The following is a 25,000-nucleotide window of genomic DNA, read 5'->3' on the forward strand; positions in this document are numbered from 1 at the left end:
ATTTCGATGTTCATATTTCATTCTTGATAAAGATTCCGGCCAACAACTCTGATCCGCGCGAACGTACCGTATACTTGTTTTCAAGAACGTTACACTAAAGAACCCGTGCTGTGAGCTTGGTGAAATTACTCTCTTTTGTAATAACTAAAATGCGTTTTACTCACTTTGTTGTTAACTGAAGTTAAACGCCAGGCTTTGATAGCATCTTTTCAACAAGAGCCGGCAAATGTATTTCATTGTATCAATGTTAGTAGAGTTTTTACGCATAAATCCCACCTACGCAAGACTTGAAAAAAGTATACAGGAGTTACCTCAGAAAGGTCGTATCTGCCATATAAACACGAGGGTCGTTTTACATTTCTTGCAGCCAACCTGTCTCTCTTTTAAGTCATTTTCTCAACGTTTCCCCGATTGGATCCAATTTATAGTTCATCCACAAATATCCTTTCTTTATTTTTCAGCGTGACATTTTCAGTACAATCTGCTTTCATCAATCAGAAAGGTCCCTAGCTACCAGTGCACAAACAAAAGGTGACAGAACAGACAATGGCAAAATCAATTATGCAGGAAACAATAACACACAGGAAACGTTAACTGGAGTTCGCCCGTTATAGGGAATGATTGGGTAAATTACTATGGAAGTCGTAGTTCGGTCTCTCATGGCACTTGGGCTGCTTTTACATTAATTGTTTTGTGTCCTGTTGCGCACTCCTCTTTGCTGCCTGCCTGCATGGACGCGACGCAATGGGTTCGGTGTAACTGTTCTGTGTTGTGCAAATAGTGTTCAGTATTCCCATCGGCTTCATCGCATTTCTCATTTATTATCGTCGTCGTCACCATCAGCAGCAGCAACACCTCTTCTACCACCACCAACGCCAACACCACCACCACCATCATGCTCTCGGTCACTACCGACACTAACAGCAACAGCTGCTTTGTAACGAATATGACTGGGATTGCAGTCATTGAACATTATCGACGAAATAAAGACAAATTATAAATTAAAGAGCAAAATAAAATAAAATGATATGCTGTTCAAAACATGCCGTTTTGAATGAAGTGATATGACCACGTTCCTATTTTGGCAGATAAGAAATTGAGTAGCTCCAGAGACGGAAATGAAACGTTAGCCTGAAGAAAAAAAACAATAAGCTTACTGAAATTATTCAACTCTGCAGCGGTCTCTGTCTCGTTCTTCGAACAGTTGCGTTTATCAAACATCTGATGATCTACTGTGCGTCAGCAATTTTCCCTTTGATGAGGTCTCGATTTTTTAAGAATCATTGGTTACCAGCCCCCTGACGTGCTCCCTTTATACAGCCACCACTCAATTTTAAATCAAGCAAAGTGCAGATGTTCAGAAAGCTAAAAATAGCCCAGCTGGCAAGAAAGACAAATATTCTTGTTTAAGGAAGTTGTTGGCCAAATTTGACGGATGGGAAAAGCCAGACCTGCCCCTAGACAGGCGGACAGGGATGAAGAACGCATGTCAGTTTAAATGTGCGCTAAGATTTTATTTTCTCTGTTTCGTTTTCTCTCTCTTTGTCTTTCTGTCTGTCTCTGTCTGTCTGTCTGTCTGTCTGACTCTCTCTCTCTCTCTCTCTCTCTCTCTCTCTCTCTCTCTCTCTCTCTCTCTCTCTCTCTCTCTCTCTCTCTCTCTCTGTCTGTCTGTCTCTGTCAGTCACTGTCTGTCTTGCTATTATTCTGTTGTTTATAATCTCTTTGTCTCACTTACTCTGTCTCTCTTTCACTCGCTCTGTTTGTCTGTCTGTCTGTCTGTTTCTCTTTCACTCGCTCTGTCTGTCTGTCTGTCTGTCTGTCTGTCTGTCTCTCTCTCTCTCTCTCTCTCTCTCTCTCTCTCTCTCTCTCTCTCTCTCTCTCTCTCTTCCACAGGACGCAATGGCTGACTAGGACTCTTGTCTTTCCCACGGCAAACAAATATGTTGCGGGAATGATCCACTTGACGAATCGGGACATGCCCATATATGACGGCTCTTTTTGTCCTCATAGCAGCGGATTCTTCTACGCATTATTTTCAATATTTGTTCGTATATGACGGTCCTTTTTTCTTTTCTTTGTTCTTTTTTTGTCTCGCCGCCATTTGTCCATGTCTGACTGCCTTTTTTGCACTCTCCGCAAGGAATTGTTCAAGTACCAGATTCGCTCGGAAAATATCAAGAGTTCAGAAAGAGGGATTGTGGAGAGCAAAAACAGAAGGTGGGGATATTAGTGCATCGCCCAGCTATATAGTCAAGGGTCAACCCGACGGGGTTGGGTTAGAGATGATGTTTTTCAGAAAGCTTATTCAATTTACAGCCGATGTTCGGTAAACGAAAAATGGCTCCGTTGTACCGCTTTTGAGTGAGGAGCGTCTTTGTAACCTAACACCTATTCTACCAAAAACGCAGTTTTGGCGCAGGGGGTATGTTACAAATAAACGTCGTATACTTCGTTTCGGCAAACAGACATGTGTAAATTATACACTAAACAAAAGCTAAGGCTTTATTCTATCAGGCAATATACAAACAACATTCTTCCTATGGATACTTTTAGACATTAACCTGCGAGTACAACATCGTGTTGAGAAAATCAAAATATGTCATTCTTCCAAACGATAAGTGAAGATAGTTCAGTCCCAGGTTAATATTGCAATCATACATACACACACAAGTCGATTTTTCTTATAGATGGACTGAATTATTATCCATATTGGTTAGTTCCATTTGGCAGACAGCAGCCATATGAAACAAAATTGAGTCAATGTGCATCAGCTTCAAAAAAGAGAAAAAGATCGACTGGGGATGAAACCTGACATAAACACAGCCCTGGAAGAAGATAGTTTTGCCCTGCCAGATGTCATTTGATGCAGCATACGAAAGATGAAACTGTTATAAGGAAATACGAGTTTGTTTAAACGGATATTGTCGTTTTATAATTTTTCACTTCCGGTTTTGCCTCATAATGTCGAATTATTTGTCTAAAATAAGTATTTTGCATTTTATAAAACTCGCATTTAATATATATATTGAATTGTTTAAAAACAAAAGTAATCTTTTATGAAGCTTTATGCATCTGATTATTAAAGGTCACCGTTTTAGACTTTTGACATGCAGTTTCGTTATGTACAAAATGTCTTTTTGCTCACTACTCGCCTTGAAAACATGACCGAAAAAGATGTATATATCATCAGAAAGAGATTCATTCACTGCTATGACGACCATTGTATGTGAAATTCTATGCTCAAAATGCAATTAGAGTAAATGATAAGTGATTGTAGCATTGGTTATATTTGGCATACCTGTTGTTTATTGCGTCATGGCCCCTTTCAATCGTTTTCTGCTGCTTCGCCCTTACCAGCACCCCACCCCCTTCATATCATCATCATCCCCTCCCTTCAGACACCCATCTCCTCTTCTTGTCTCACTCAGTCTTTGTTTTTTGGCAAAATAACTTAAAACTATGGTTTTTTGAAGAAAAAAATGTAAACAAAATTAAAAAATCCCGACCTACCGACCCTATTTTTTTTCCTATGTTACCGTAAACAGACTTTTTTTGGGGGGGGCCAAATACAAACGCATCACTTACGACCGCACAACAAGCTATGCTTATATTAAGTGTGGTTTTATGTATTTAACATCTGAACAGGAGTAGCTTTATGCAGGTGTAACTAGCACCCTCGTGACATTCACGAACGACGGTAACTTTCCGAGAGAAAAAAAACCTGTCATGTCTGAAGCTGTACAAGTGCTGCGCTTTAACGATCATTGACACTAACTACTTTTGAGCTATCTAATGGCTCTTATTGACACATCTTTTGGGTTTTCTTTCAGGTACCCTCCTGGAAATTGATTGGATAGTCTTACACTACTCGTCGGCATTATACTTGTCTCGTCAAAATATCGGACCCTATTGCCACGCTGAAAACCCAATAGCTGTTAATGATCTCTCAAGTGGATATACGCTCTCATTTCGTGTTAAGGCCTGGGCAGACTTGTCATGTTCGACATGCTTGTTCACACGCGAAGGAATGTATGTGTAAGGTCTAAAGGTTAACAAACACTGAATTAAGATACATGCATATAATATCATACGCTGGGCAATTTAGGCTAGTGCTGACGCTGATATTTTCCGAACTGAGACAACGAAAGCTTTGACCCAGTTTGAACTCTGGCGTGTGGGGCGATCGAGGTCACTGAGCCTTTTTAATGTTACGTCGATATCTCCCGTGGGGCACGGACGTATGAGAGGGCAAATGGATCCAAACGGAGCGCTCATTTAAGGAGCGCGAAATAAGTGAGGGCGCCTAAAATGCGCGCTCAAGTTAAGGATTGATTGGCTGGTAAAAATAGTTAGCCAATCAAATCACATTTCTTAAGATTCGCGCTCCAAAAAGGAGGGCGCAGTACGGACGGACGTTTCTCGCCCAGTTAAAGGCACAGTACAGCTCACAGCCTTCGTTTTGCGTTTTTGTTGCAGCTGAGTGCATTTACAGTTCAAAAATCCTCCTATGGTAGTAAAACAAACCCAAAACTACCCAACGACGACATCTGTGAAACTCGACAGTTTCTTGTTCACGCGAGTGCATAAATTAACTTATTTATTACGTGGTGTTTGGTCGGAGTTCGATTTAACTGAGTGATTCCGGCCTCCATTTTGTTTTACACAAACTCATGATGACGTTTGACATAGTTTGCTTGTGACGTGTCTTTTTGTGCATGGTGTGGTGAATCTACCTGATCTAAATTTAGATCCAAAAATAGGCCAAGACCAGCCGGGTCCGAGTACGAAATTAATTCGTAAATAAATCGCAGTTCTTGACTCTTTGGGTGCAAGTCAATGAAACTTGGTAGTTCTTCTAACGGATAGCTGCCTGAGGTATGACTAAAAGCCCCAGGGGCTCCGTGCGCCTGGATTTGACAAGTTCAGTACCTGTAACGCTCGGTTTGATATGCTTTTAACTTGGTCTTGTTGATTCCGTAGATTTCTTGCGGGGTGTTGCGATTTTTTGCACAACGAGCTAAATGTGAATAATGTTTGGAGTAAGCCAAGAACAAAACGGAGAATAAGATCGATCGGTCTTGCATGATCCCCTGGGTTCTCAAGATAATAAACAACAATAAACAATCTTGCTAAACTCTTGTATGCAGGCGGCATCAACAACTACAATCAATTGTGTTTCCTTTTTACGTGTCCCAAATGCTTTCGGGAATTGTTTTTAATGGATCTTATAGCTCGTCCATAGCGATTAAGACTTCCTGGAGAAAAACGTTACCCAGTGTTCCTGAACCTTGTTGGAAACAGAAGCCTTTCCATTAGAATTAGACAACAACTCTCAACCCAGGCAACTAATATCTAGATGGGATCCATTCCAGAGCCCAGACTGCCTGGAAAAAGCAGAATACTCCGTGTTCTTGGGCATTGTTGAAAAAGGAAGCCTTTCACTGAAAAGCAGACGACAATCACATAACCTTGGCAATCAATATTCAGGCCCGATCCATTCAAGGTCAGACGTAACAACTAATTACTTGTTCTTTCCCCTTGACGAATGATCAAGTTGAGTGAGTAATGTCCTCATCTGCCAGGTTCGTCCTAGTTGTTGAATAATAGATTTGTGTAGGTGTTACTGTTAGGAAGATAGGAACGGTAACTGTTGTCGCTCTCGGTTTGTTTTCAGTCAAGAATGAGACTGTGTATGATTGTTTGTGTTTGTTGTTGTTGTTGTTTTGTTTTGTTTTTTGCTTGCTTGTTTGCTCTCTTTCTAAGTCTTGCTCCTGACATGTAATTTGGCAAAGATAAGTGATTTCAAAGCAGGAATCTTTTCGTTAGTTAAAAGATTAATAGGGACAGAGAGACAAGTTAAAAACAGTAAGAGTATGTGTTATACTCGCTTTTTTCGGTCAACCAAATGAGAACCTATCCTGCCAGGCTCTCAGCCACACTACGTCAGGTCCAACAAAACAGAGCTCGCTGCCCGCACGTGCATTTCGTGCATAAATTTGCATACTCGAATGCTAATTACGAATGCATCATATGTCGGACTTAGTTTTAAATATATCTCTCTCTCTCTCTCTCTCCCTCTCTCTCTCTCTCTCTCTCTCTCTCTCTCTCTCTCTCTCTCTCTCTCTCTCTCTCTCTCTCTCTCTCTCTCTCTCTTAGTGCGTGGGCGAGGATCGATGTGTGTGTCTCTGCGCGTGCTTGCGTGCGCGTTTGTGCGCGTGTGTGTGTGTGTGTGTGTGTGTGTGTGCGTGCGTGTGAGCGTGTGTGTGTGTGTGTGTGTGTGTGTGTGTGTCTGTCTGACTGTCTGTCTGTCTGTCTGTCTGTGTGCGTGTCTGATTGTGTCTGTCTGTGTCTGTGTGTTTGCACTTGTTGACATTGTTTGTTGTAAATGCAAAATTGCGCGGGTGCCTGAACTTTATCATTCGATTCTTTCATAAACTTATGACATGGATGAGGGCGGTTCATGCATGTCTACGAGGAAAGTTGGATGTAATCTATATGTCTTGACATACAGCCTTGATTCGATTTTTGTCCTAATCATCTTATTCACTGGTGGATTCTCAGCCCTTTAAAGATCGAGATCGAGAACCTCCAAATGAAGAGATATTTTAGATAGGTTATACCCGATTTTTTGACATCCTTCAGGAGATGAGGGGGGAGTTAAGTTTGTAATGATGTTTGGGATTTTCTATTCCTGTCACGAGGAAATACTTACGTGTCTCTTTTCTTTTCATTGCCTAGGGTCGGTTTGACATCTTTCTGTCTTTGTTTATATCTCCTGCTGTTAGCCTGCCTGTCTGTTTGTCTGTCTGTCTGTCTGTCTGTCTGTCTGTCTGTCTGTCTGTCTGTCTGTTCCCCTCTCTCTCTCTCTCTCTCTCTCTCTCTCTCTCTCTCTCTCTCTCTCTCTCTCTCTCTGTCTCTGTGTCTCTTTCTCTCTCTTTCTCTCTCTCTCTCTCTCTCTCTCTCTCTCTCTCTCTCTCTCTCTCTCTCTCTCTCTCTCTCTTTCCCTCTCTCACTCTCTTTCCTTCTCAGAGTAACCAAAACACAGGGAAGCCATTTTTCCAAACCCTTGCTCTTCAAGTCCCATTAGATACGAAGCTTTTACTGATAAATGGTTTTATTACAACAAACGAGAGTGACATGCTGGCTAAAACAGTGCCAATGTCTATTAGCTTATCTAATAGTTTATCTCCAAGTTCTTTGAGAAAGGTAGGTAACTCAGTTAAAGCAGCAAAAACGAAAGCTGAGTGGTCCGAAATTACTTGCCTGTAGGTCTTGGGATAGGACAAGGCCAGTAGGCAACCCCATCCCCGAAACCTGTACCAAACCCACTGCCCTACCCGCCCCCCCCCCCCCCACCCCCCACACACATACACACACGCACACGCACGTACACGCACAGACACAAACACACACACACACACACACACACACACTCCACCGAACACCATAATCAGAACAGTGAAAGCAAACTTGACGTGTCGATCGTCCTACGCTTGCTTTAACGGCCAACGACTAGATACTTTTGGATCATTGTTTTTTTTAATCTAAAGCTTCTTTGAAAGTCAGCGATCTATCTGTTTCGGTTTCATGTTCAACGTGAAGTTCATTTAATTTTAACCCCACACGGTTTTCTCGAGGCTGCTGCAGAACGTGTGGGCAAAGAGTTTGATAGTTTTGGGGACGGGTGAGTTGGGAGGGCGGAGTGAGATAGTTGAAAAAGTTAGTCGTACCCCATGGGGATTAGGTGTCAGACCATTTTCTCTCGGACTATTCCTGTCAGACTCACTGTCGACAACACAGGACTATTTGTGTCGGCGACGATGTGAAAAGTGAGAATACGGATAATAATACCCACGGTTGTTGTTTTTTTAATAAAATCCGATCAGAGAATAGCACGAGGGAATCACGCAACTTCATGTAAACAATAAAAATAATAAAAATCCAGTGTGCAACAAAAAAGAACCTTCCAGTAATGGGTGGACAGACGTCGGTTCCTCCCCGTGTCTGCAAACTTGTCTGTACTATTCCCGTCGGTCCGGTCCTTGTCGTCTAGGTTTCATGGCGTGTGGGTATGTGATGTTTCTAAAGCTGTTTCACACGCCTTCATTTTGGCCATCTTGGCATGTTCTTGGCATGTTCTTGGCATGTTCTTGCTTATTCCGGTATCCCCACGCCCCTACGAGACCCTTTGACGTTGATTAACAATCTTGCAACCTCTCGTACCTCATGATGCCTTAATCTGTTGATGCATTTCTTCCATCTAAAGGTCGGTAGTTCAACGGAAAATACTGAGTCAAACTGCACGGCGCAATGCAACACATCTTAATCCAATACATGACGCATATATAGCAAAGAACGTGTCTGGCGGGCCAGGGTGGGGGAAAATGCATTGTCTGGTGGGATGCTGGGGATAGGAGTTTGGGATGGTGTAGGTGGAGAGACGACTAAGTTTTATTATCCCGGTGTAAATGCGTGATGCGTTAAAGGCACAGTCCCTCCCTTGAAAACGGCTCGCCATCTCAGATATATATAGTAAGGTTGTTTTTTTATACATGGGATAAGAAGTTAGAACATCCCTCCACTTGAGCACGTATACGCGTACCAAAATTCAGCATTCAAAATTCTTCCTGTGCAGAGTGAGATTTGTTTTGAATTATTTTCACAGATTTCCACTTGTGACTTTCAAGAAATGAATTCAATTAAAAAAATAATAATAACAAAACCATTCTGCACAGAAACCAATCGGGTTGTGAGCCTTTGGTATAAGTCCAAGTGGAGGGTGTTCTTATCTGATGTAAAAATCTGGCCAGATGTGAGATGATGAGTCAAATAGATTACACGGTAAGGCCTGTGACTTACAGATTATGAAAATCCCCCGACCTTCTAGCGCGCATGCTTACACATTTTTTTTTTTTTTTTTTTTTTTTTTTTTTTTCTTTTCTTTTATAATGCTTTTATTTCTCTGTCCATATGTCCATCGACCTGAAACATCAGCTACAGCAAAACCGTCAGTTAATTCATTATAATGCTTTTATTTCTCTGTCCATTTTGTCCATCGACCTGAAACATCAGCGACAGCAATACTGTCAGTTAATCCATTGCAATGCTTTAATTTCTCTGTCCATTTTGTCCATCGACCTGAAACATCAGCTACAGCAAAACCGTCAGTTAATTAATTATAATGCTTTTATTTCTTTGTCCATTTTGTCCATCGACCTGAAACATCAGCGACAGCAAATCCGTCAGTCAATTCATTATAATGCTTGTATTTCTCTGTCCATATGTCCATCGACCTGAAACATCAGCCACAGCAAAACCGTCAGTTAATCCACTGCAATGCTTTTATTTCTCTGTCCATATGCCCATCGGCTTGAAATATCAGCGACAGCTAATATGTCAGTTAATCCATTGCAATCCTTTTACTTTTCTGGCCATGTGTCCATCGAATTGAAACATCAGCGACAGCAGCTGCTGTGCCGTCAGACATTGACTGACTATTGGGGTTTTACGTCCTCTGAGGTTGCTATGACCTATTTGGGACATGATTTGTTTACGCGCTCTTAACCGTCAGATAATCTACTACCATGCTTTTATTTCTCTGTCCATGAGTCCATCGACCTAAAACATTAGCGCACTGAAACAGAAGGATTAACCTTTCCTAGTTGTCAGCTTGACTTGGGCGGTCACGGTGCATGCGATGGTCATTAAAATGACACTTCAAAGAAACAGAGTCATATAATCCGGTTCACATCAAAGAGAAACCCCCGTACAGAAAACCCCACCCCTCAAAATCTTTAAACCGTGGGGCATCGTGCTAATAAGTAGTACACTGTCATAAAAATGGCCATGAAAAGCCAGCTTCCACTGTTATGTAATCAGCAGGGAGTGTACATTTTTAAGACAACTTTAACAGCCACTCGACGTTGGTTTCTGTCTTCAAACTGAAAGTCCGCTCTCTCCTTTATGGAGACTTTTTTTTTTTTTTTTTTTTTTTTTTTTTTTTTTTTGACGCTTTGACAGTTTATTGTCTTTAGCTAATTAAAGCCTTATCGACAAAACAGTGGTAATACACGCAACTGAACATGAACATATTTACTTTTTATTTTTTTATTTTTTTATTTTTTTTATTCTCTAATAATATCATGCATGACCATGTGTTGCTTACACATGAAAGTGGGCCGATATGCGTCTGCGTTGTTTTTTACCACTTCGTAAAACTTTGTTAAAGTTTTTTTTTTTTTTTAACGTCACAGATTTTACCTAACCGCACTTGCATATCTTGGATCTTGTTTAGTTTTTTTTTTGTAGTTTGTTGTTGTTGTGTTTTTTTTACCTTTGTTGTTGTTGTTGTTGTTGTTGTTGTTGTTGTTGTTGTTGTTGTTGTTGTTGTTACATTGTCATTTGTGTCACCTGCACTCTTTTGAACTAGTCCCGTCAAGCGAGATTGTATCTGTGTTCTTTTTTTTTTTCATTTTCACTTTCGTATCTTTTTTGCGTGCAAACAAAGAAGATGAAGAAGAGATTTTCATCTTACTCGCCCATATCTTCTTCTTCTTCTTGTCGATCACTACTCGCCCGCATCTCAAAATAGCAGTCTTTTTTTTATCACGCCATCTCATCTTGTTGACTAATGTCCCGAATGTCACGAAGGCATTGTGGCGCATGCGTGGTGCTAGTGACACGAAAGTAGCCTATCCAAACATCAGTATTTCCTTTCGCTCTACATCCGGGGTTATTTGATGGTTTAAAAAAATGTGTGCTTGTTGATGACAAGTCAACATGTTTTATTCCGTCGCGATATAACCTTGAATGGTTGAAAACGACGTTAAACACCAAATAAAGAAAGAAAGAACATGTTTTATTATTTCTTCATTTTTTTAGACTAAAATGGGAACCTATAAATATTTTACAACAATCTGAACATATGATTGTAAAATATATTTTAATTAAAGGTAGATCGATCGTGTGATACTTTTTATTACTGACATATCGTCGTCTTTAATAATAGTCCTTATTCCTCCCCTTTTGATAGCCGTTTTTTACCTTATAAACACTTCAAAAAAGAAATACTGTAAACAACAAACTCACAAAGGCCGGTTGCTACGATTGCAAGGAAGACGTTTTTCTACGCTTAATTCCTGAATTTTGAAGTAGCATAGGCTGTTATTTTAATCATTGTACCAGATATTCTCATTGTTATAACTCAAAGTAACTCAGGCAATTATGTTGCTAACTGTATCAATATCCCAGTGTCTCTGCTTCATTTGTGTGTAACCATATTGAAACACGTTAACCCAGTAAATCAGGATATAATAATTATCATTTCGATGACGTTTCTGGACCCAAGTACGTCTTAATGTGTCTGGAGTGACCGCGAAATGAGAAGACACCAAGATGATATTGACAAGATCCAATAGATTTACGTGCAGAGCTAGGAGCGAAAAAGAAATACCGCAAACTTAACCTAGCTGCTATCAGGTCAGACAGAGCTTGTTTTGCTTAGAAATTATCATCTTTTACAGCGCACGAGTTTTTTCTTGGCGTTTTTATATTTAGTCAAGTTTTGACTAAATATTTTAACATCGAGGGGGAATCGAAACGAGGGTCGTGGTGTATGTGCGTGCGTGTGTGTGTGTGTGTGTGCGTGTGTGTGTGTGTGTGTAGAGCGATTCAGACTAAACTACTGGACCGATCTTTATGAAATTTGACATGAGAGTTCCTGGGTATGAAATCCCCGAACGTTTTTTTCATTTGTTTGATAAATGTCTTTGATGACGTCATATCCGGCTTTTCGTGAAAGTTGAGGCGGCACTGTCACGCCCTCATTTTTCAACCAAATTGGTTCAAATTTTGGTCAAGTACTCTTCGACGAAGCCCGGGGTTCGGTATTGCATTTCAGCTTGGTGGCTTAAAAATTAATTAATGACTTTGGTCATTAAAAATCTGAAAATTGTAAAAAAAAATAAAAATTTATAAAACGATCCAAATTTACGTTTATCTTATTCTCCATCATTTGCTGATTCCAAAAACATATAAATATGCTATATTCGGATTAAAAACAAGCTCTGAAAATTAAATATATAAAAATTATTATCAAAATTTTTTTTTCGAAATCAATTTAAAAACACTTTCATCTTATTCCTTGTCGGTTCCTGATTCCAAAAATATATAGATATGATATGTTTGGATTAAAAACACGCTCAGAAAGTTAAAACGAAGAGAGGTACAGAAAAGCGTGCTATCCTTCTCAGCGCAACGAATACCCCGCTCTTCTTGTCAATTCCACGTGCACTGCCTTTGCCACGGGCGGTGGAGTGACGATGCTACGAGTATACGGTCTTGCTGCGTTGCGTTGGGTTCAGTTTCATTCTGTGAGTTCGACAGCTACTTGACTAAATATTCACACCGGTGACACTGTGACGGTTCCCCTACGCTTTGTGTTCGGTGCCCTGACCCTTTGTGTTCGGTTCCCACTCGGTTCCCACACGCCAAAATTCGCGGACAAAACATCCATTTATGGTAGTATTACCAAAGAAACTACAATGGGAAGAAGGATAACTTCCTCATTGGGCATGCTTAGAAATGAGAATGGCTAAATACGAGTTATTCCCCTTTTCTACATGCTGATCAGGCTGTCTCCTGCTTTGTCATGACTAGTACAGTCGATCTTTCTCATGCTGTGACTTGCTTTATTTTCACATTTTCGGTATTTAAAACAGCAAACACACACACACACACACATACACTGAAGAAGTTTCCATTCTGATTCGGTTATTTTATTTGGTGCTATATGTTTGCTTCACATTGTTTCTTCTTTTACATTGCTTTGGGTATCCCAATTCGCTAAACACATCCATAATGCATGCATGGCTCATTCGAAAGAGGGCAACTGAACAACTGATGCCCAATAGCAATAAATACTGAACAACTGAACAATAAATAGCAATAAATGATGACAGTGCCAAGTTTTTAAGTACAAAGTGAAATCATGTGACTGGACAAAGGCACAATTACAAAATACAAATAAAAAAATCGAGGCCCATTTTAATTAAGTTCTCAGCTCATGGGGAAGCATAAGGTGACCCTAGAAACCGAAATTAGGAGACCTCCTGCCCCCAGGGCAGACTACAAAAAAAAAAAGGGGGGGGGGGGGTAATTTGTGAAAAAGTATAAAAGGAATCAAAAACTGTATACATGTATTTAGTTAATACCCCAAAAATTGTATAGTATATACAATGTCAGACCCTAAAGAAAGTTTGTTAGTCATTGCTTAGGCAAAAAAGCAAAATAGTCTGTTTACGGTATCCCGACCAACCCTATTTTTTCCCCGCCAACCCTAGACTTTTTTTTTTGGCATTTGGAGAAAAAGAAAGAAAAAAAATCAATTTTGTTCCTGTTTTTTTGCAAAATAATTTAAAAAGATGGTTATAAAAAAAAATTAAGAAAAGCCGACCTACCGACCCTCTTTTTGTGTGCCTATGTTACTGTGAACAGACTAAAAGGTACATCACAAACAACACACCAGGGATGCTACTCCCCCCATAAAAATAGCCATGAGTCATAGGTGTGATGTTTGAATCTTTTAGGTAAATAAAACCATAGGCAATTGATCGGAAATATCAGTAAAAATCTTGTATATACTATACAATTTTTGGGGTATTAACTAAATACATGTATACAGTTTTTGTAAACAAGTTTATTATTTGTTTGCTTGGACCAATCCTCTTGCCGAAGAGTTTTACAATAAAAATTGATTTTACGTCAAAAATATCACAGGAATATCGAATGTTGAGGTAAGGCTGGGATAGCCAAGTTCAAGAATAACGGAAGGTGACTGTTGAATCTTTTTGAAAATGTATAAAAATATAGATGGTAGGCAATTCAAAATTAAAAAAAGGACTCTCAGAGCATGGACTTAATGAGTCAAAAATTAAAGAAGGCTCTATGAGCCGAAGTACATGTTTTGTCTATTGTCTTTTTTTATTTTGAATTCCCTACCATCTATATTTTGATACAATTTTGGACCCTCTTTGTACGGAGAGAGTTGGCAATTGTTAATCACATTCTCTCATCTCATTGACTCTCCTTCGGCTCCTTGGTAACATGCGTTCCCGTCTCTGCCAGGATTGGACACAGCAGCAGATAACCGGTAAATATGTAACAGGCATAAATGGCAAAATAGCTCGCCTCGCCTGATAATATATGAGACAACTGTTCTATTACAAAGTCTTTCTTGGGAGGCTTGGCTAATTTACTCGCTCGTTTTACACGGGGTTCCATCGTTTTCTTTTCTAATCGGAAAACCTTGCTCCTCAGTTTGTTGACCTTCTGCCGAAGTTCCGCTTCACGAGGGGATGGGGAGGATGACGACTTTGATGCTTTACATCCTATGTCCTCCAGGATCGCCTGAATGTCATCTAAAAAAGAAAACACACACACAAAACACACATAAAATAACATAACCATAACAAGTTACAACCTGGAAGAAATTAAAACACGTGTAATTAAATCACAAAATGAAAATAAACAATAGCGTAGGAAGGCAGGCCAGAAATGAAGTGTATTAGCAACTATGGATACGATGTGGAACAATGATGGAATTGACCTTGTTTGGTACTGAATGGGTGAGGCCATTAGAACTGTACCCACGGAATACGCGCTATATAAGCTTCATATTGATTGATTGATTAGGACAACAGTATCAGGTAAACTCCTCACACACCATGCCTCTTTCTTTCTTTCTTTATTTGGTGTTTAACGTCGTTTTCAACCACGAAGCTTATATCGCGACGGGGAATGGGGGGGGGGGGGGGGGGGGGGGGGATGGGAATAGAGCCACTTAATTGTTTCTTGTTACACCATGCCTCTAACAGGATATGTTTCCCATCTTTACGTGTGGGAACTACAGGTACAATTTCATCCATCCATGCATCTGCCCTATACAGCTTCTTCTTCTTCTTCTTCTTCTTCTGCGTTCGTGGGCTGAAACTCCCATGTGCACTAATTTTTTTTGCACAAGTGGAATTTTACGTGTATGACCGTTTTTACCCCGCCATTTAGGCAGCCATACGCCGCTTTCGGAGGAAGCATGCGGGGTATTTTTGTGTTTCTAAAACCCACCGAACTCTGACATGGATTACAGGATCTTTTTCGTGCGTACTTGATCTTGTGCTTGCGTGTACACATGAAGGGGGATAAGTCACTAGCAGGTCTGCACATAAGTTGACCTGGGAGATCGGAAACATCTCCACACTTAACCCACCAGGCGGCCGCGACCGGGATTCGAACCCTCGACCTTCCGAGTTAATAGACCGACGTCTTACCACCCCGCCACAGCGCCCGTCACCCTATACAGCAATTATCAACTATGTAATGGATGGGTTTAAACATTTTTTGATGTCAGGGTGTTCTACATGGTTAAAAATCTCTTACCTGGTTGAACAATTTGTGCATCAGGTGACAGGTCGGTGCTGGCTTCATTTGTAGCTACCCTTTGCGATGGTGGCTTCCTCCCACTAGCATTGTACTAGCAACCTGCAAATGCACAGCTCTTTAACTGACAAACTCACAACCAACACCCAGTCACAATGAAACAATTCTCCCAATTTCATGGCATTGGTCTTAGGCCACACAAAAAAGTGTATGTTTCTGGTAAGGCAAAACAAAAAATAATCTGTTTACGGTATCCGGACCGACCCTATTTTTTTCCCACCGGCCCTAGACTTTTTGGGGGCATTAAAAAATAAAATTAAAATATTCAGATGGCTAAAATACAAAAATAAAAAGCCGACCTACCGACGCTATTTTTGGGGGGCCTATGTTACCTTAAACAGACTTTTTTTGTGGCCTAACATGACTAAAGGTGGAGATTTTTTTTCTAAACTTTTTTTTTTAAACCATCTTTTTAACTTATTTTGTTGAAAAACAGGAAAACAATTGATTTTCGAATACCCCTTTTATTTTTGAAAATGCAAAAAAAAAAGTCTAGGGTCGTCGGGAAAACATAGGTAGGGTCAGGTGACCAGAAACATACAACTTTTTTGTTGTTGACGCCGACGCTATACTTTTTTTTTGTCATTTGGGGCTGTTTTTTTGCAAAATAAGTTCATCATATCATCATAATCAAGACGTCGATCCAAAATAAGTAACTTTTTTTTGTTGGCCTTATAATTTTTTTGCGCTAAATGCAAACAGGCATTATTTGATGGGAACAATGCTGTTTTTTTTCAATTCTTATCAGCCTCAAACTTGTCATTACTCAACCTGCATTTAATAGTGTGCTTCTTTGGTTTGCAAAAACCTAAAACCAATAAATAAATAACCTTCGGTGGTGGATTGGGCACTGCAAACAATGTCGGGACAGCATTCCACACAAGTGATCCTCTCTGCAGGATTGTTTTACTGGTTGGCCTCAAAGTGATCAGTACAAAGCTTGAGACCTTGAACATCAGCTGGCTGCAGCTTTTCAAAGTCCTCTCGCCTTGTGAATTGCATCCATATTCTGCACCTAGTTTGACAATAAAAACAACAATGTTATTGTTAAACTAAGCAAAAAGGAAAGACAAAAAAAGCTAAATCAGATCTTCAGTCTAAATCTAACGCTCTGCCTGAACGCAAAACGGATGAGTGATGTACTTTTGTACTGTAGTTTTCCCGTAAGCAAGGTTTGATAAAGTATTCGGCAAATATGCCCACGGGTTGTTTTGTACTGACTGCTGACTCACACTCGATCACAGTTGTAAGTACTCGCTGACGCTGTAGTCTACTGAGTGAGTTGACTCGAGCCATTCAATGGCATTCTCATTCTGAAGAAGGTAAACCTGATGAAATAATCACTGCACAACCCACCTTTTTTCTTCTTTAGGGAACTTGTGGAAAGTTTTCCCGAAGCAGCTCTGTTTGTAACGGGCGTTCTTGCAACAAAAAGCCGAGCACAATTTACCACCACCTCGCACGCGATCGGTACCTACGCGATCCGCCATTTTGTTTTCGCCGCCAGCATGTAACTAGGGACGATAACCCACAAACACTTTTTCGCATTTTCTTCGCAAGTTCCACGTCTTCCTCATGTACAGTGTTTGGTATTACGCAATGTTGCTCTCTGAGAATGGTCTTGTTAGATCTGTGAGTGTTTACACTACATGCCTAGGTGCTGTTGGATTGAAGGTTTTTTGATATTTTAGCCGTTATTAGGTAGAATGCCTTCCACTTTACTGCAAAACTGCATAATTCGTAGCATCGGCAAGAAATATCCTACCCAAAAATGCCTGCTTGGAACTGTCCGTGGTCCAGCAAAAAGTTCAACATGTCTGTAGCAGACAGCCCAAGTTTCAAGATTGTAGGGCCATCCAAACAGCCGTAATAATAAAAACAACAAAAGTAGTCAGTGAAATTGGCTGTGTTCGGTCCCCCCACACTTTTGTGACGTAGGCGTGACGGTTCCCATAATTCATTGTGTCGGTCCCCACTTTCTGTGTCGGACCCCACTTTCGACCTAATTTCTCTGTGACGGACCCCACAACCAGCCTATTTTGTGTCGGTCCCCACACCTTCTTGGATTTATGACTTGCCGGTTACTTGTATCATTGTATTCATTGAATCTAATTGTCTCGGAGTTATTTTTCAGCAAAAACCGGCAAGGCAGCACCTTTTGTGATACCAAGTAAGTCAGATGACATCAGTATGTGTGTGTGTGTGTGTGTGTGTGTGTGTGTGTGTGTGTGTATGTGTGTGTGAGAGAGAGAGAGAGACAGAGAGAGAGAGAGAGAGAGAGAGAGAGAGAGAGAGAGAGAGATTGACACCTTTCCAGATCACTCCGGTTATGCGACACTACCGCGAGCGTCACTACCGCGAGTCACACTACCGCGAGTACGACACTACCGCGTGTAACACTACCGCGTGTCACACTACCGCGAGTACGACACTACCGCGAGTATAACACTGCCGCGTGTCACACTACCGCGCGTACCACAACCGCGAGTACCATAACCGTAGAGAGAACGCATGCAAACTTACTTCTTGTGAGTTTGTGTTCTAACTTTGATTGGAAGCAACCCATTCTATATGTATTCTGATAGTGTGTTCTGATCGTTTTGAGTTCTTGGTTAGCATGACAAACATTGAATTAGTGTTCAGAGAACAGACCAGGCCTTTTTGTTTTATATTTCAAGGAAACATTTCAACCTTTGCCTTCAGCCATGGAAGTCATAAAATGACACGCGGTAATGTTATACTCGCGGTAGTGTGACACGCGGTAGTGTTATACTCGCGGTAGTGTCGTACTCGCGGTAGTGTCGTACTCGCGGTAAGTTCTGTTTCTGTACCCGCGACAGCGGCAGCGACAAAAGAAAACGCGCGCAAACGCGTGACGTGTTTCCGTACTTGCGTTTTAAACATGCGGTAAAATCTGTAAACTCCCGCGTTGCCGCGCGACAACGCGAAAAAATCGCTCCAGGACCCTTTCAAAAAAATCGCGTCGCTTGCCGCTTGTCGCGCCGCTAACGCGTCGCGCGTGTGGAAACACTTCTGGTCATTTTCTATGTGCTTGATTTTCGTCGCGCCGCTGGAAAAACGCTGTCGCGGGTACGGAAACTCAACTCTCTCTCTCTCTCTCCCTCTCTCTCTCTCTCTCTCTCTCTCTCTCTCTCTCTCTCTCTCTCTCTCTCTCTCTCTCTCTCTCTCTCTCTCTCTCTCACACACACACACACACACACACACATACTGATGTCATCTGACTTACTTGGTATCACAAAAGGTGCTGCCTTGCCGGTTTTTGCTGAAAAATAACTCCGAGACAATTAGATTCAATGAATACAATGATACAAGTAACCGGCAAGTCATAAATCCAAGAAGGTGTGGGGACCGACACAAAATAGGCTGGTTGTGGGGTCCGTCACAGAGAAATTAGGTCGAAAGTGGGGTCCGACACAGAAAGTGGGGACCGACACAATGAATTATGGGAACCGTCACGCCTACGTCACAAAAGTGTGGGGGGACCGAACACAGCCAATTTCACTGACTACTTTTGTTGTTTTTATTATTACGGCTGTTTGGATGGCCCTACAATCTTGAAACTTGGGCTGTCTGCTACAGACATGTTGAACTTTTTGCTGGACCACGGACAGTTCCAAGCAGGCATTTTTGGGTAGGATATTTCTTGCCGATGCTACGAATTATGCAGTTTTGCAGTAAAGTGGAAGGCATTCTACCTAATAACGGCTAAAATATCAAAAACCTTCAATCCAACAGCACCTAGGCATGTAGTGTAAACACTCACAGATCTAACAAGACCATTCTCAGAGAGCAACATTGCGTAATACTACCATAAATGGATGTTTTGTCCGCGAATTTTGGCGTGTGGGAACCGAGTGGGAACCGAACACAAAGGGTCAGGGCACCGAACACAAAGCGTAGGGGAACCGTCACAGTGTCACCGGTGTGATATTGTATTTTCGCCTTACGCGACTTGTTTTATCTCTTTTTGCGGAACGGGTATTCCCGTAAATGTTTGTTTGTTTTTTGTTTTCCTCATTTTTCAAATAAAGTTGTTTATAGTGACGTCATATCCAATGTGTGATCCAATGTGTTGAGATTTGATCTTTTAGGCTGACTTATTGACTGAATGTTTAATTAAATATCTCTTAACGCGACTAGTTAACTTACTCCAACGTCTTGCAAAGTACAATAAGGTAAACAAAACGTGCACTCATAAGCAGCTCATTACAAGGTACAAAACCCAAACGAAAGCTGTCGTCCACATCAGCAGACGTAACGGGAAAATGAAAAAGCCCGGAGGTGCACAATTAAGACATCCACAATTCACTCTGCGAAGTCTACAAACAGGAAGTTCGCTTGCCCGCAGGGACGCGATTCTGACGTTTTGAACAGCTGCTTGCATGTCTTTCTAATGTTGTCCTTCAAAAAACCATAGGTGGAAATGAGAAGCAATTACTGACGGAGAAGAGGAAAAAAAGTTTGCCGACAACAAGTAAGAACAAAACTCAAGAGCTTAAGTAACAATTTAAAGGGCAAAAAATGGCCCAAAACAGGAAAAATTGCAGTTTGATGGGATTTTATCCTCTTTTTTAGGGGTGGGTTGATGGAGGGGGGGGGGGGGGGTGGGTTGGGGGCTTGGTGCGGGTTTCAGGGGAAGATAACTTCTCGAGCTGCTTCCAGGATAAATTGCTTGGCGTTTTCTCTGCAGGGAATTTCGATAAAAACAAGGTTTTCACCTGCGGGAGCTTGCATTCTAGTTTCATTCGATTTCTTCTCAAAACAGAAAGTGGCAAAAACATCAAGTTAGAGAACTTTAAATTGTGTTAGAAAAGAATAAAAAGGAAAATAGAGAACATTTTGAGTGATCACTTGAAACAGAAACGCTGAGAGAACCATATCAGACTGGTCGAGAAAATGTCCATTTCGGGGATTTACAGAAATTTATGAAATCCCAACAGAGTGTGCAACCTACCCAAACAAATCATTCAAATCATTTCACCGGGGTGCATCGGACAGAAACAAGAACGCTGATCCCGTAGAAGAAACAAAGCCGTATGGGCGTTTTATGCAGAAGGAGACAATCCCTTGAACAACCTTAAGCAGCGGTTTTTATCCCTGGAGCGCTAAAGTTCACACTGCTACTGTCTAGGTTTTAATAGTTTAATCGATGGAAGTATCGTTGTTAACTATTCTTGATGGATTGAAGGCAAATTGTTCGCCTCGTTTTGACATGACCTAATTCAACTTGTTATACCACGCGAAGCACAGGCAAATGACTTGACCGGGAAGAAAGAGCAAAATTGAACGACTGGCTGACTATTCGAGCGTTATGTCCTCCTGGGACCGATTGTCCTTCATTGGGGACTGATCTTTTCAAGGGGGCGGGGGGAGGGATGTCCAATGCAATGCATCGAAAACAAACCTAGGATGGGAAGATAGAGGGCAAAGGACGTGAGGTGATTGTCAAGAGCTTTACGAGGACTGGAGGCAAACTGGGACCCAGCGAAATGTGGACCACAGGGCTTGCAAGGTGTCTACGCCTGACACCTCGGCAGACACGACACAGAAAGTAATTGACGGCCAGGCCACAGTGTGCTATGAAAGCTGTCGGTCTAATAAGGCTATTACCTGGGGAAAGAGTAGGGTAGGCTTCGTATGGGCTTGACTCGACTGACATGCACAGTCCTCCTGCTGCTGCCAGAATTGTCATGCAGAGAAGTGTTTACTGAGAATATACATTGCGGGATCCGTCGTAATTGTTGTTGTTGTTGTTGTTGTTGTTGTTGTTGTTGTTGTTGTTGTTGTTGTTGTTTATCTGCCCAGCATTTGAGGCGTTCAACAAATCCAATGATAATAGGCGAACAAGATGTTATTACTTTGATCCGTATTGCGAGATATCAACAGTAATAACATATTTTCAGGACAACATGTAAAATATGTAGTTTAATTTGTGTCTTGAATAGTTTGCTGGTCTTTTGGGGCCGGTGGAGGGAGGTAAGATGGTTCAGGCCACAGCATAGCATAATTGTGTACTATTCAAAATAGTCAACGCTGATGGGAAACTGCGTTTTCTGCCCATTGTAAAGCCCGTCATTGATTGGGCGAAATCGACTACGCGAATTAAACTTTGCGAAGCTGGCCGCACGGAGCTTTAGCACTGAGTGTTCAGTAAAAAGACTTCGCGAAGTCTTCGCGAAGTCGCCTTCGGGCTCAATAAAGGACAGACTTTGGCACTGAGTCTCATGTAAGGCGTTTAGCGTCGTCATAACACTGAAAGAATCTCGTGATTTTCACTCTTCTTTAACCATATGACGTCACGTCCATGGGGCTGTTGAATATATGGGATTGTCATCATTTTCACGAGTTTTCATTCACAAACTCCTGGAAAATAAATCTCATGTTCCCCATGCAATAAGTCGAGGTGGTGAATGGGTTTGAGCTTTCAGGTGAAACGTGGATTGTCAAAGTAAAAGCCAATCAGGCTGATTGTTTGATGTGTGGAACCATCGCGGCTTTGGATTTGTGTTTCCGAGGACAACGATTGTAAGCATTCACTCTCAAAGACCCAATCAATGTTGATAATTACCACGGCGACTCATGGTCAATTTGCAACTTATCTCTGTAATCGCAAATACCACAACGAAAAATCATAAACACTTAAAAGAAAAGAAATATGCTCAACACTTACTGAACTCACAGGTATGATCGCAGCTCTGTACATTTTCAGACTGGAAGAAAAGCGTCAACAAGCTACGTTTGACGTCACATACAAGTTTGACGTGTTATCTCGTGCTACTGTGACGATGCTTTGTGGCACGGAGTTGGATTCTAAAAATTCGTCTCCCTGTGGGTTATTGTGCATTTTGTTGCACAACCAAAATGATGACAAAAACGATGTTTGGTGGCTTGTTGTCAGACCAGCATTTTGTTGTTGGTCCTCGGGGAGCATATCGCCTTTTGTCTCATATTTATCAACCGCGGCCTTTGGCCTTGGTCAATAAAGATGAAACAAAAGACGATATGGTCCCCTTGGACCAACAAAAAAGCTGGTCTGTCAACAAGCCACCAAACATCTTAAAATATCCTCCAGGCCTGGACCTACACGATTAAGACATTCATGAATGATATGTCAAAATGGTTGAATCAATTTTGAATCGGTCGTGATAGTTTACGGAAACCTTGAAAGAAAGACTGTTCACTCGAGATTTTAAAGAACACCAAAGTTAAATCTCATTAACTCCCTAAAGGGACATCCTCTACGCTGGAACCCAGATGCTCTTGGAACGAATGATGTGTCAACCTTTCTATTTCAATTTTTAAATCCGCTAAATCCGCTTTTGTCCTACGTCTTCGGCTTTAAATGTGGGAGGAGCGATTATTTAAAAAGGATGTTGGTTACTTGGGTTTTACCTCCTGTGTCGGCTACAAAAGCTGAGTGAGAGAGAACTGTATGAACATGTCAGCTGCAAAAGAGATGTGTTTAATTGTACGTAATGGCTCCGTAATTTGGTTAGACAGACTCGAAGTAGAATCAACAGTATTGCAGGGTAGGCGGTAAAAACATAACACCCAACTTGTAAAGCAGTGTTTACATTTGCAAGGTGAAATAATGTGTTGGCCGCATGCACGCAACAAAAACAACAACACCAATACAAACCAAGACACACCACACAAAAACACCCAAAAAACACAACAACAACAACAAAACAGAAATGTTTTCATCCTTAACAAATTCGCGAATATGTACTGTAGAAATAATTATGCCCGTCAATATCATCATTTCCTTTAACTAAATCACTCGTTTTCCTATTAGCCAATTCTGAATACTACTGTGTCGGAAATCGGTGTGGTGTTATTTTCTGCTGTTGGCTGTGTGTACGTAAGTTTTCACATGTGGGCCACGGAGAAATGGTTTGATTAAAGTTATTGTGCGCGTAAATGTCATGGTTTTCTTTAATTCTATCACTTCCACAATCTTTTTAAGGAGCTAATATCAAATAATACAAAAGTATTTGAAAATGGTCCGGATATTTTTTTTTTCGTCCGTTCTTGACTGTTTTTCATATGTGGGCCAAAGAAGAAAGTGTTTAATTAAGAGTGCTTCCGGTAGGTCGCGTTGTTTTGTTGTTTGCTATGTTTACTCTTCTGTGTTTGTACGTGCGTGTGTGTGTGTGTGGATGTGAGGCGCGCTGTAAGCCCTTTTTTGGTGTGTGGGCCAAAGGAGAAACTGTTTGATTAGAGAGTGCTGTCGGAAACGGCGTCGATTTTGAAGCATTACCTGAGACACGTCTGAAGCACACTGGTCGGGAGTACACCAGTCTGCTCCAGTGAAGGGATTGCGGAGGGAACGACCAAATGCTTAGTACGGAAACGAGAAACATTTATTGTCATTTTTCTCGTCTGAGACTGCCGGTGGGACATTCCGTTTGATGAGACTAGTTCGTCACCTCTGTTGAGAGTAAAACGGTTATTACACCGGCAGTCTGGGGTGAGAAAAATGACGACGTCTTTGTCTCGTTTCCGTTCTGAGTATTCCGTTTTTAATTCCGTAACCTCCACAGTGTCTCCTGTGAAGCAAAAGCGAAGCGTGTGATTACATAGCTTAATCACAGATGGATACAGCTCTGATTCTTTTTTCTGGACATATAAAGTTTCTCACTTCATTGTTAGCCTATTTTCAATGACACCCTGACTGCACCGATGATTGCGTTGGTATTTGTGGGAACTGTAATTCCAGTTGTTTAAACTAACAAAGAACATTATCCAAGCATCAAAGGAAAGCTTTCAAAGAGGGGGGGGGGCTTTTAGCTGTGGGAAGTGGTTGATCAGAATTGGCTGACATTTGTGTTTGCTCACTCGAGGTCTTGTATTGCACGCGGCTTTTGTAAAAGACATTAGAACACAAATACACCCGAGAGAGATCAAAGTGTGCAGCTGTCATTAGACAAAAATCGATGCATCGCAAGAATCCTTCTGATGTTACGGTTCAGCGCTTGGTGTGTCATATGATAGGACGGAAAGAAGAAATTATGGAAATAATATCAACCTTTTTGGGTTTTTTACTTTTTTTCTCCCTCTCTCTCTCTCTCTCTCTCTCTCTCTCTCTCTCTCTCTCTCTCTCTCTCTCTCTCTTTTTCTCTCTCTCTCTCTCTCTCTCTCTCTCTCTCTCTCTCTCTCTCTCTCCATGTGTCTCTGTCTCTCTGTCTCTGTCTCTTTCACTCTCTCTCTATCTCTCTATTTATCTATCTATCTATCTCTGTGTCTGTCTGTCTGTCCGTCTGTCTGTCTGTCTGTCTGTCTGTCTGTCTGTCTGTCTGTCTGTCTCTGATTGTCGCTTTCTCTGTCTGTCTCGCTTTATTCCTCTCTCTCTCTCCCTCCCCTTCTCTCTATGTCTCTCTCTCCCCCCCTCTCTGTATCTCTGTATCTCTCCATCTTTCTCTCTCTCCCTCTCTCTCTCTCCCTCTCTCTCTCTCTCTCTCTCTCCCTCTCTCTCTCTTTTTTGCAG

At 41.4% G+C, this 25,000-nt stretch overlaps 1 protein-coding gene and 1 long non-coding RNA gene across 2 annotated transcripts in view; one reads left to right on the forward strand and one right to left on the reverse strand.

Moving 5' to 3' along the window:
• Positions 1 to 25,000, forward strand: part of LOC138953685 (neuropeptide SIFamide receptor-like) — a 245,647-nt gene that overhangs the window by 41,581 nt on the left and 179,066 nt on the right. The gene's annotated exons all lie outside the window — the stretch shown is intronic.
• Positions 12,761 to 16,679, reverse strand: LOC138959418 (uncharacterized). The gene is made up of 3 exons (XR_011453717.1): positions 16,323 to 16,679; positions 15,433 to 15,534; positions 12,761 to 14,417 (listed from the first exon to the last, which is right to left on the reverse strand). It is a non-coding gene; the product is annotated as an uncharacterized lncRNA (long non-coding RNA).

This window comes from Littorina saxatilis, linkage group LG2, assembly GCF_037325665.1.
Source record: "Littorina saxatilis isolate snail1 linkage group LG2, US_GU_Lsax_2.0, whole genome shotgun sequence".
Classification (NCBI taxonomy): Eukaryota; Metazoa; Mollusca; class Gastropoda; order Littorinimorpha; family Littorinidae; genus Littorina; species Littorina saxatilis.